The sequence below is a fragment of the Capricornis sumatraensis genome, chromosome 3 (assembly GCF_032405125.1).
Source record: "Capricornis sumatraensis isolate serow.1 chromosome 3, serow.2, whole genome shotgun sequence".
In the NCBI taxonomy this organism is placed as follows: Eukaryota; Metazoa; Chordata; class Mammalia; order Artiodactyla; family Bovidae; genus Capricornis; species Capricornis sumatraensis.
Window position 1 is genome coordinate 55,154,163 of NC_091071.1, and position 13,509 is coordinate 55,167,671.

Here is a 13,509-nt window from a genome sequence, read left to right on the forward strand (position 1 = left end):
AAGCAACTTATGAGGCTCAATTCCAGAAAAATAAATGAACCAATCAAAAAATGGGCCAAAAAAATAAATAGACATTTCTCCAAAGAAGACATACGGATGGCTAACAAACACATGAAAATATGCTCAACATCACTCATTATTAGATAAATGCAAATCAAGACCACAATGAGGTACCATCTCACACCAGTCAGAATGGCTGTGATCCAAAAGGCTACAAGCAATAAATACTGGGGATGGTGTGGAGAAAAAGGGAACCCTCTTGCACTGTTGGTGGGAATGCAAACTAGTACAGCCACTATGGAGAACAGTGTAGAGATTCCTTAAAAAATTGCAAATAGAACTGCCTTATGACCCAGCAATCCTACTGCTGGGCATACACACCGAGGAAACCAGAATTGAAAGACACATGTACCACAATGTTCATCGCAGCACTGTTTATAATAGCCAGGACATGGAAACAATCTAGATGTTCACCAGCAGATGAATGGATAAGAAAGCTGTGGTACATATACACAATGGACTATTAGCCATTAAAAAGAGGATATTTGAATCAGTTCTAATGAGGTGGATGAAACTGGAGCCGATTATACAGAGTGAAGTAAGCCAGAAAGAAAAACACCAATAGAGTATCAGTTTCAGTTCACTCGCTCAGTCGTGTCCGACTCTTTGAGACCCCATGAGTCGCAGCATGCCAGGCCTCCCTGTCCATCACCAACTCCCGGAGTTCACACAGACACAAGGCAATTGAGTCCATGATACCATCCAGCCATCTCATCCTCTGTCGTCCCCTTCTCCTCCTGCCCCAATCCCTCCCAGCATCAGAGTCTTTTTCAATGAGTCAACTCTTTGCATGAGTTGTCCAAAGTACTGGAGCTTCAGCTTTAGCATCATTCCTTCCAAAGAAATCTCATGGTTGATCTCCTTCAGAATGGACTGGTTGGATCTCCATGCAATCCAAGGGACTCTCAAGAGTCTTCTCCAACACCACAGTTCGAACACATCAATTCTTTGGCACTCAGCCTTCTTCACAGTCCAACTCTTACATCCATACATGACCACAGGAAAAACCATAGCCTTGACTAAACGGTTCTTAATCAGCAAAGTAATGTCTCTGCTTTTGAATATACTATCTAGGTAGGTCACAACTTTTCTTCCAAGGAGTAAGCGTCTTTTAATTTCATGGCTGCAGTCACCATCTGCAGTGATTTTGGAGCCCAAAAAAATAAAGTCTGACACCGTTTCCACTGTTTCCCCATCTATTTCCCATGCAGTGATGGGAACAGATGCCATGATCTTGGTTTTCTGAATGTTGAGCTTTAAGCCAACTTTTTCACTCCCCACTTTCACTTTCATCAAGAGGCTTTTTAGCTCCTCTTCACTTTCTGCCATAAGGGTGGTGTCATCTGCATATCTGAGGTTATTGAGATTTCTCCCAGCAATCATGATTCCAGCTTGTGTTTCTTCCAGTCCAGCGTTTCTCATGATGTACTCTGCATATAAGTTAAATAAGCAGGGTGACAATATACAGCCTTGACATACTTCTTTTCCTATTTGGAACCAGTCTGTGGTTTCATGTCCCATTCTAACTGTTGCTTCTTAACCTGCATACAGATTTCTCAAGAGGCAGGTTAGGTGGTCTGGTATTCCCATCTCTTTCAGAATTTTCCACAGTTTATTGTGATCCACACAGTCAAAGGCTTTGGCATAGTCAATAAAGCAGAAATAGATGTTTTTCTGGAACTCTCTTGCTTTTTCCATGATCCAGCAGATGTTGTCAATTTGATCTCTGATTCCTCTGCCTTTTCTAAAACCAGCTTGAACATCAGGGAGTTCACAGTTCACATATTGCTGAAGTCTGGCTTGGAGAATTTTGAGCATTACTTTAATAGCATGTGAGATGAGTACAACTGTGTGGTAGTTTGAGCATTCTTTTGCATTGCCTTTCTTTGGCATTGGAATGAAAACTGATCTTTTCCAGTCCTGTGGCCACTGCTGTGTTTTCCAAACTTGCTGGCATATTGAGTGCAGCACTTTCACAGCATCATCTTCCAGGATTTGAAATAGCTCAACTGGAATTCCATCACCTCCACTAGCTTTGTTCGTAGTGATGCTGTCTAAGGCCCACTTGACTTCACATTCCAAGATGTCTGGCTCGAGATTAGTGATCACATCATCATGATTATCTGGGTCATGAATATCTTTTTTGTACAGTTCTTCTGTGTATTCTTGCCACCTCTTCTTAATATCTTCTGCTTCTGTTAGGTCCATACCATTTCTGTCCTTTATTGAGCCTATCTTTGCATGAAATGTTCCCTTGGTATCTCTAATTTTCTTGAAGACATCTGTAGTCTTTCCCATTCTGTTGTTTTCCTCTCTTTCTTTGCATTGATCATGAAGAAGGCTCTCTTATCTCTTCTTGCTCTTCTTTGGAACTCTGCATTCAGATGCTTATATCTTTCCTTTTCTCTTTTGCTTTTCGCCTCTCTTCTTTTCACAGCTATTTGTAAGACCTCCCCAGACAACCATTTTGCTTTTTTGCATTTCTTTTCCATGGGAATGCTCTTGATCCCTGTCTCCTGTACAATGTCATGGACCTCATTCCATAGTTCATCAGGCACTCTGTCTATCAGATCTAGACCCTTAAATCTATTTCTCACTTCCACATAAGGGATTTGATTTAGGTCGTACCTGAACGGTCTAGCGGTTTTCCCTACTTTCTTCAATTTAAGTCTGAATTTGGCATAAGGAGTTCATGATCTGAGCCACAGTCAGCTCCCAGTCTTGTTTTTGTTGACTGTATAGAGCTTCTCCATCTTTGGCTGCAAAGAATATAATCAATCTGATTTTGGTGTTGACCATCTGGTGATGTCCATGTGTAGAGTCTTCTCTCATGTTGTTGGAAGAGGGTGACCAGTGCATTTTCTTGGCAAAAGTCTGTTAGTCTTTGCCCTGCTTCATTCCATATTCCAAGGCCAAATTTGCCTGTTACTCCAGGTGTTTCTTGACTTCCTACTTTTGCATTCCAGTCCCCTATAATGAAAAGGACATCTTTTTTGGGTGTTAGTTCTAAAAGGTCTTGTAGGTCTTCATAAAACCGTTCAACTTCAGTTCCTTCAGCGTTACTGTTTGGGGCATAGACTTGTATAACTGTGATATTGAATGGTTTGCCTTGGAGATGAACAGAGATCATTCTGTCATTTTTGAGATTGCATCCAAGTACTGCATTTCAAACTCTTTTGTTGACCATGATCACTACTCCATTTTTTCTGAGGGATTCCTGCCCGCAGTAGTAGATGTAAAGGTCATCCGACTTAAATTCACCCATTCCAGTCCATTTTAGTTTGCTGATTCCTAAAATGTCGACGTTCACCCTTGCCATCACTTGTTTGACCACTTCCAATTTGCCTTGATTCATGGACCTGACATTCCAGGTTCCTATGCAATATTGCTCTTTAGAGCATCGGATCTTGCTTCTATCACCAGTCACACCCACAACTGGGTATTGTTTTTGTTTTGGCTCCATCTCTTCATTCTTTCTGGAGTTATTTCTCCACTGATCTCCAGTAGCATATTGGGCACCTAATGACCTGGGGAGTTCCTCTTTTGGTATCGTATCATTTTGCCTTTTCATACTGTTCATGGGGTTCTCAAGGCAAGAATACTGAAGTGGCTTGCCATTCCCTTCTCCAGTGGACCACATTCTGTCAGGCCTCTCCACTATGACCTGCCCATCTTGGGTTGCCCTGTAGAAATGGCTTGGTTTCATTGAGTTAGACAAGGCTGTGGTCCTAGTGTGATTAAATTGACTAGTTTTCTGTGAGTATGTTTTCAGTGTGTCTGCCCTCTGATGCCCTCTTGCAACACTTACTATCTTACTTGGGTTTCCCTTACCTTGGTGTGGCGTATCTCTTCACGGTTGCTCCAGCAAAGCACAGCCACTGCTCCTTACCTTGGACGAGGGATATCTCCTTTCCACCACTGGTCCTGACCTCAATGTGGGATAGCTCCTATAGGCCCTACTGTGCTGCATAGCCACCACTCCTCGGGTTGCTCCTCCCCCCTGCTGGCCCTGGCCTCGGGCTTGGGGTGGCTCAAGATGGTAATGATGACCCTGTATGCGAGACAGCAAAAGAGACACAGATGTGTAGAGTGGACTTTTGGACTGTGAGGGAGAGGGTGGGATGATTTGGGAGAATAGCATTGAAACATGTATACTAGCACATAAGAAACGAATCACCGGTCTATGATGCAGAATACAGGATGCTTGGGGTTGGTGCATGGGGATGATTTAGAGAGATGATATGGGGTGGGAGGTGGGAGGGGGGTTCATGTTTGGGAACTCATGTACACCCATGGTGGATTCATGTCAATGCATGGCAAAAACAATACAGTATTGTAAATTAAAGTAAAGTAAAAATAAAAATTAAAAAAAATAAATAAAATAGGGATGATAGCATTCAAAAGAAAATCCTCAATAAAATATTAATGAACAAATTCAGTAGCAATCTAGTGTGTCTTATCCATGAGAAGAAAGGATGGTTGAACATATGTGATCAATTAGATACATCATATTAAAATGCTAAGGCAAAAAATCACAGTTCATCTCAATAGATACACAAAAAGCACTTAACAAAATTCAATAGCCTTTCATTATAAAAATACCAAATTAGAAGTAAATTCCCTTGTCATAATAAAGGATATGTATGAAAACTTCACAGCTGTTATCACACTAGGTGATTAATGACTAAAAGTTTTTCCTCTAAGTTTAGGAACAAGGCAAAGATATATATTCTTACCAATTTTTTTTTTTTTTTGACCATTGAAGCCAGAGCAATTAGGCAAGAAAAATAAAATTGGTCCATATTGGAAAAGAAGTAAAATTAATATTATTCATAGATAATACAATTATATTCAAAGAAAACTATAAAAACTTACCCCCCCAAAAAAAAAACCCCTCATTAGAATTGATAAATGAATTCAAATAAACTGGTAGTTTACAAAATCAATGTAAAAATTCAATTCTGTTTCTATACACTAACAATGAACGTTCAAAAAGGAAAATGTGAAAAAAAAAATGTTTTATTTACACTAGCCCCAAACAGAATGAATACTTAGAAATAAACTTAACCAAGGTCGTAAAAGATTTAAACATTCAAAACTCCAAGACATTGCTGAAACACAAATAAATTGAAATATCTCATGTTCATGGACTAGAAGAGTTAACATTGTTAAAATTTCCATAGTGATCTATAGATTCAATGCAATTCCTATCAGAATTTCAATGGAATTTTAATATATATATATAAGACAATTCTAAAAGTTATATATAACCACAAAAGTCATCAAGAGTCAGAAAAGTCTTTGCAAGGAGAACACAGTTGTCAGATATTTTGCACTTCCTGATTTCAAAACTCATTGTAAAGCTACAGTAAGCAAGACAGTATAGTACTAGTATACAGACCAACCAATGGAAAATAACAGACAGCATAATAGAAAAAAAAAAGAAAAATCCTCACATACACAGTCAACCATCTTCAACAAAATTGTCAAGAATATGTAACAGGCAATGAATAGTCTCTTCAACAAATAGCATTTGCATAATTGGATATGCATGTATGAAAGAATAGAATTGGATCCTTATCTTTCATCATACAAAAAATTCTCAAAATGAATCAATATTTAAACATACAATCTGAAGCAATAAAATTCCTAAGAGAAAACAGGAGCAAAACTCCATGTCATTGGTCTTGGCAGTGATTTCTTAGATACGAAACCAAAAGCACAGTTAAAAGAAGCAAAAATGGACAGATGGGGTTGCATCATACCAAAAAATATCTTCTGCCTAGTAAAGGAAACCAGTCACGGGGTGAAAAAGCAAACCTCAGAACAGGAGAAAACATTTGTAAACTGCCTATCTGTTGGCTTCTCTAATGGCTTAGTGGTAAAGAATCCACCTGCAATGCAAAAGACCTGGGTTTGATCCCTGGGTTGTGAAAATTCCCTGGAGAAGGAAATAGCAACCCACTCCAATATTTTTGCCTGGGAAATCCCATGGACAGAGGAACCTGGCAGGCTACAGTCCACAGGGTTGCAAGAATTGGACATGACTTAGCAACTAAACCACCACCATGTATCTATTAAGATAATAATATACAAAATATGTAAGATATGCAACTCTATAGAGGATGAGATGGTTAGATAGCATCATCGACTCAATGGGCCTGAATTTGAGCAAACTCTGGGAGGTAGTGGAGGACAGAGGAGCCTGGCATGCTACAGTCAATGGGGTTGCAAAGAGTCAGACACCACTTAGCTACTGAACAAAAATAACTCTATAGCAGAAAAGCAAATAACCCTTTAAAAATAGGCAAAGAACTTGAACAGACATCTCCAAAGAAAACACACAAATAGCTAATACATATATGAAAAGGTGCTCAGAGTTACTAATCATAAGAGAGTGCAAATTAAAAACAGAATGTGATATCACCTCACACCTATTAAGATAGCTAAAATCAAAAACAAAAGCAAAAAAGAAAAACAAAATAGATTTTGGAGAAGATGTGGAGAAATTAGAACCCTTGCACATAATTTGTGGGAATATATGGAAATCTTCCTCCAAAATTAAAAATAGAACTATCATATGACTAAGCAATCTCACTTCTGAGTATATATCCAAAGAATTGAAATCAAGATCTCCAAAAGATATTTGCTCTCCCAGGTTATGTAATGTGAGGTTGCTCAGTCGTGTCCAACTGTTTGTGACCCCATGAAATATAGCCTACCAAGCTCCTCCATCCATAGGATTTTCCAGGCAAGAGTACTGGAGTGGGGTGCCATTTCCTTCTCTAGAGGATCTTCCCGACCCAGGGATCGAACCCTGGTCTCCCACATCGTAGGCAGACGCTTTACCATCTGAGCCATCAGGGAAATCAGCATTAGTCTCTCAGGTTAATTACAGCATTATTCAAACTAGCATTATGCAGACTAGCCAAAAGATGGAAACAACCTTCACGTCCACTGAGAGTTGAATGGATAAAAAGTATGCTGTATATGCATATATGCTAAGTTGCTTCAGTCGTGTCTGACTCTGCAACCCTGTGGACTGTAGCCCACCAGGCTCCTCTGCCCCTGGGATTCTCCAGGCAAGAATAATGGAGTGGGTTGCCATGCCCTCCTCCAAGGGATCTTTCCAACCCAGGGGTCGAATCTTCATCTCTCATATTGCAGATGAATTGTCTACCGCTGAGCCATCAGAGAAGCCCATATACACACATACGATGGTGTATTATTAGGCCTTTAGAAGAGAGACATCCTATAATATGCAGTAACATTGTTGACATGAAGTGTAGTCTTATGTGTTTTTTACCACTATTTTTAAAAAAGAAAAGATGTATTTACGCACAGACTTGTCACTATTTTACACTTTATGACTTTTAACTCCTGTGAGTTTCCGTGTATTTATATGGTAGATCTTGATTTTACTTCTTCGGTCTGTGGTTTTTTTGTGCTTCACACACTTGAGAAAAAAAGCTGGTCATTATTTCTTTAAATGTTTTTCTCTACTTCCCTTCTCCTTTTTCTTAGGTACCAGTTACCTGTATGTTAGACTGCTTTGTAATAGCACAGGTCAATTGCTAATGGATACTTTTTTCCTTGTGCTTTTTTTTGCTATGTCTTAAATTTAGTGTATTACAGTTTGTAATCCACTATTAAGTAAAACAAGCTCTTAATCTATTTCATATGTAGAAGTATTTATTTGTTCTTAATTTCTGTTTGTACTAAATTAATAAATTCTTGAAATACCTGGACATATTTTAAATAAATGTAATAAAATCCACTTCAATTCTTTTATCATTATTTTTTAAGGTTCATTTTATTTTTCATTTCTCCTAGTGATATACTTCTTTATTTGAATGTACACTTATTTTTAATAAGATGGTCAATTTCATTGTTATATATTTTATGTTTTCAATTTCTATATTACAAGTATTTCTTTAAAAATTGTTGGACTTTGTTTTGGCAGTTTAACCAATGATTGACAAACTTGACCATTTTGAGGCTATTTTTCAGCTTTTTGTCTTCCTGAGGAAATTAAAATTTTCCCTTATTCTAGGGCTAGCTTAATCCTATGTAAATTTTTTTAGGTCCCTGGCCTACATTTTGTGCAGCCTTCTGAGAGATCCTGAAGAAATGGACTCAGCTACTCTGTATTTGTATCCTTGACCACAAAACTATGAGACAATAAATGCTTGTTGTTTTAAGCTACTAGACTTTGGACTAATGGACAGTGTGGTAAGAAATAGCCAATACAATAAGACTATACCTTTGCTCCTTGGAAAGTGGAATCAGTTTTTCTGATTTTAATATTTTAATGTAGTGTCCATATTTTTGGAAAGGATGGTGAATATGAAGATCATTTTTGCATCTGCTTTAACCAGAAATCAAATCTTTTAAGTTTCAAATAAGTAGAAGATTATTTACATATCAACAAATGCAAACATTCTTTAGTTAATCACAGTATTTGTAGAAGTATATTTATTGCATATTGTGGCCCAAACCAAGTATTGAACGAGCAAAGTGTAGAAGCAGGAACTAGTTCTTTCAAAGTATATTAACTTGGTTGGAATAAATTCTGCAAAATATCTTCCTGCATGATAACTCCCTTGCCTTCTCTCTAGTTAGAATTGAAATACGTACCTTACAAGAAGGCTTTAATTACAGTCTTTTTAAAAAAAAAATTTATGGGAATTTAAAACTGATGTTTGCCTTTGTTAAATTATCAATAGCTCTGTATTTACGCTTGGAGGATTCATAATTATTTAAGCATTAATAACAATTAAACACAAGATGTTTTTCAGAATTGTTCATTTTATCCAAACATTTCCTTTTGCTCTCCATAGAATTTTTTATGAAAATTGCCTTTGGCTACATAGGAAATAGAAAGAATTGACATTCTAAGAATTTTAAGTATTCAAATATGTGATGAGATTAATATTTTATTAATTAAAAGATTTTAAATTCAACATATTTAAATATATTTTTGCTAAGTTTACAATGTAGATATTAAACCATTTCCTTTTCAGTGAAGTGGCTAAAACTTATAGTCAAGAAAGATGTTATTAAGATTTATATGTGGGTGTTAAGGAATTAAAAGACTCTGTGGCTATAACAAATGCTTTTGAAATTTGCTTTAAGCATAGAGTTTATCAAGAGCCTCCTTTTTATTAAAAAATAGATTTCCTGTTGGATATAGTACCCCATAGTTCTCATCCAGACTCTTGGCAGCACTTTGCTTTTAATAAAGAAAAAATATACAATCAGGGATTTTTTATTGCACTTGATTAAGCTTCTTTAATAAAAGTTAAAACACAGTAAAACAGCTTAAGTAATATTAAAACTCACTCAGGCACTAACATACATGAAAAAAGAAATGAAATAATCTTGTTGAAACAAATTACAGATATGAAGTTTCAATGAGGATCTGGAGAATCTTTGAAACGCTTATAAATTTTAACATTTGTTTGCTATGAATAAATATATTCTTATTAGCTTAAAATGCAGTCATCCATTGAATCTCTATTATTTAGAAATGATTGTGTACAGGTCTTAGCAAGGTTACTGCTCTCAGGATGTCACATAAAGTAGATTACAAAGACTGTTAGGGGAATTCTCTGGTGATCCAGTAGTAAGGACTCCTTGCTAAGGGCCTGAGTATATCCCTAGAAGGAGAGCTAAGATCCAGAAGCTGTGTTGCATAGCCAAAAAAAAAAAGGCTGTCAGTTTACAGTAAAGTGTGCTGCCGCTGCTGCTAAGTTGCTTCAGTTGTGTCCAACTCTGTGCGACCCCATAGACGGCAGCCCACGAGGCTCCCCCATCCCTGGGATTCTCCAGGCAAGAACACTGGAGTGGGTTGCCATTTCCTTCTCCAATGCATGAAAGTGAAAGTCAAGTTGCTCAGTCATGTCTGACTCTTAGTGACCCCATGAACTGCAGCCTACCAGGCTCTTCCATCCATGGGATTTTCCAGCCAACAGAACTGGAGTGGGGTGCCATCACCTTCTCCACAATAAAGTGTATCTATTTTAAAAAGGTGTAGTCATTTTGTAAAATAATGCTTTATGGAGCTTTATTTTAAAATTTTAAGATAAATGCAAAACTTTAAAATTTTAAGGTAAAAATTCAAATTTTTCTAACAAATGGACTAAGAAAAAACAAGTCTTGGACTTTTGATATCAAGATATCAGGATTATGATGTGGACATTTAAAATGCACACATATATCATCCTGAAGTGGCTCCTAAATTGGCCAAATCTGAAACAATTTAAACAATAAGTAATATAAATAATGATAAATAATGGAATATACTCTAACCTATAGAATAATATAAGTATCTAAATAAATATTAGTGTAAATAATTGAATAAATAAGTGGGGAAGATAGATAAACTTTTTCTAAAACTAGAATCACATTTAATAGGTGAAAAAGTGTAACAAATGCATAATGGATTAAGAAAATAGAAAAAAAAAAAACACTATGACATATGTTGGGGCTTCTCTGGTGGTTCAGATGGTAAAGAATATGCCTGCAATGCAGGAGACCAAGGTTTGTTCCCTTGGTCTGGAAGATTCCCTGGATATCCATTCCAGTATTGTTGTCTGGAGAACTCCATGGACAGAGGATCCAGGTGGGTTACATTTCATGGGGTTGCAAAAAGTCAGACTAGACTGAAAAACTAACACTTACCATGGCATTTATTGGAGATATATTAGAGTAAAAATGACTTCAGAAAAAAAAAATATTAATAGATGAGATAAGTAGTGGGTGGAAATATCATGAGGAACAGGATACTTTTATTATTGCCCCAAATGTCTCAAAAATATTTAGCAATTCCAAAAAGCTCTGGCAGATTTATGGATACTAGGATAAATGGAAAGATGAGAGGTAGGACTCGGAGTGCAGAGAAGTACTGTGTCAGAGTAGAGAAAGTGCCTTCAAGTTTTTTTTCCTCTTGACAAGGCGATCTTGGCAGAAGTGCCTGAAAGAACACTTCCGGCCAATTCTTCAGATAAAGAGACTTTAGAAGGAAGCTGCCTCAGCTAGTGAAAATTGCTCAGTCATGTCCAACTCTTTGCAACCCCATGGACAATATAGTCCATGGAATTCTCCAGGCAAGAATACTAGAAGGGGTAGCCTTTCCCTTCTCCAGAAGATCTTCCCAATCCAGGGATCAAACCCAGGTCTCCTGCATTGTAGGTGGATTCTTTACCAGCTGAGCCACAAGGGAAGCGCAAAGCAACATATGAAGAGTATAACTGACCAGAGATGCCTGAAACCTTGTCTGTAACTCTCTCCAGATACTTCAGTGTGCTGACTGTGAACATAGTCTGTTGTGTGGGGTGCAGCTTTTCTCTTAGATCTGGAAAAACCTTTGTAATTGCCTACAGATAGGCCTGAAAAGTTGCAGATAGGTTTTTAACCAGAAGATGGACTTCTTACCAAGGGGGTAGACATTCTTGTTTGTAGAGCAAGGAATTCACTTTTACTTATGGTATCATATGCAAATTTTTATAGGTGATCTTTATCAAATTGAGAAAATTAATTTCTATTGTTATTTTGCTAAGAGTTTTTTAACATGAATGATGTATAATTTTGCCAAATATGTTTTCAATTGCAATGATCAAATGTATTTTTCTTTATTTTGATAATATGATTAATTACATCAGTTTAGAGTTTGTGATCCTGATGAGGGTAAAAGAGAGTGAAAAAGCTGGCTTAAAACTCAACATTTCAGAAAACTAAGATCATAGCATCCAGTCCAATCACTTCATGGCAAATTGGTGGGGAAACAATGGAAATGGTGGCAGACTTTATTTTGGGGAGCTCCAAAATCACTGCAGATGGTGACTGAAACCATGAAATCAAAAGATGCTTGCTCCTCGGAAGAAAAACTATGACAGACCTAGAGAGCATATTAAAAAACAAGGACATTACTTTGCCACCAAATGTCATCTAGTCAAGGCTATGGTTTTTCCAATAGTCATGTGTGGATGTGAGAATTGGACTATAAATAAAGCTGAGCACCAAATAACTGATGCTTTTAAACTGTGGTGTTGGAGAAGACTCTTGGGATTCCCTTGGACTGCAAGGAGATTAAGCCAGTTCATCCTAAAGGAAATTAGTCATGAATATTCATTGGAAGGACTGATGCTGAAGCTGAAAGTTCAATACTTTGCCCACCTGATGCAAAGAACTGACTCACTGGAAAAGCCCGTGATGTTGGGAAAAATTAAACACAGGATGAAAAGGGGACAACAGAGGATGAGATGGTTGGATGGCATTACTGTCTTTATGGACATGAGTTTGAGTATGCTCTGGGATTTGGTGATGGACTGGGAGGCTTTGTGTGCTGCACTCCATGGGGTCTCAAAGAGTCAGACACAACTGAGCAACTAAACTGAACTGAACTGAATGTCTTTGATTAGATTTGTACAGATTTGTGTATCCTTATAAATAACTTGAGAATTGTTCTTACTCTGTATTCTAAAATAATTTTATTGATATTGCATTATTTTTCATTAGACGTTATGAATAATTCACAGATGACTTCCTCAAGTCTTGGAGTTTACATTGTGGGAGACTTTTTTATTTTTTTTTTTTCAATTCTAATTTCTCTGTTAAATATCAGGCTTTTAAAGATTTGTTTTTTGTTGTGACATATGTGAAAACATTTGTCTTTCAAGTCATTTGTTATTTTATCCAGGTTAGTTGTCAAATATATTAAAATAAATTTTGCACATGCACACTTTTTTCTTCATAATATTGTAAGTCTGTAATAATATAGCATTTTTTGCCTTTTCTTATGTGTCTAAAGTATAATTTTGACCATTTTCATTTATAATTTGGGTAACTTCTGTTCACTCTTTGTTTTGACATTTAAAAACTCTAATTATTTTTTAATTGAAGGTTAATTGCTTTATCGAATTTTGTTGTTTTCTGTCAAACATCGATAAGAATCAGCCCTAGGTACATCGAAGTCCCTTCCCTCCCAAAACTCTCTCCCATCTCCCTCCCCATCCCATCCTTTTAGATTGTTAGCCCCTGTTTGGGTTCCCTGAGGCATAGCACAAATTCCTATTGGCTATCTATTTTACATATGGTATTGTAAGTTTCCATGTTACTCTCTCCATGTCTCACCCTCTATCTCCTCCCCTCCCACTGTGTCCATAAGACTGTTCTCTATGTCTGTTTCTGCATTGCTGCCCTTAAAATAAATTCATCAGCACCATCCTTCTAGATACCATATATATGCATCAGTATATGATATTTGTATTTCTCTTTCTGACTTACTTCATTCTATATAGTACACTCTAGATTCATCCACCTCATTAGAATTGACTAAGATGCATTCCTTCTTATGGCTGGGTAATATCCCATTGTATATATGTACCACAGCTTCTTTATCCATTCATCTATCGATGGACATTTAGGTTACTTCCATGTTCTAGCTGT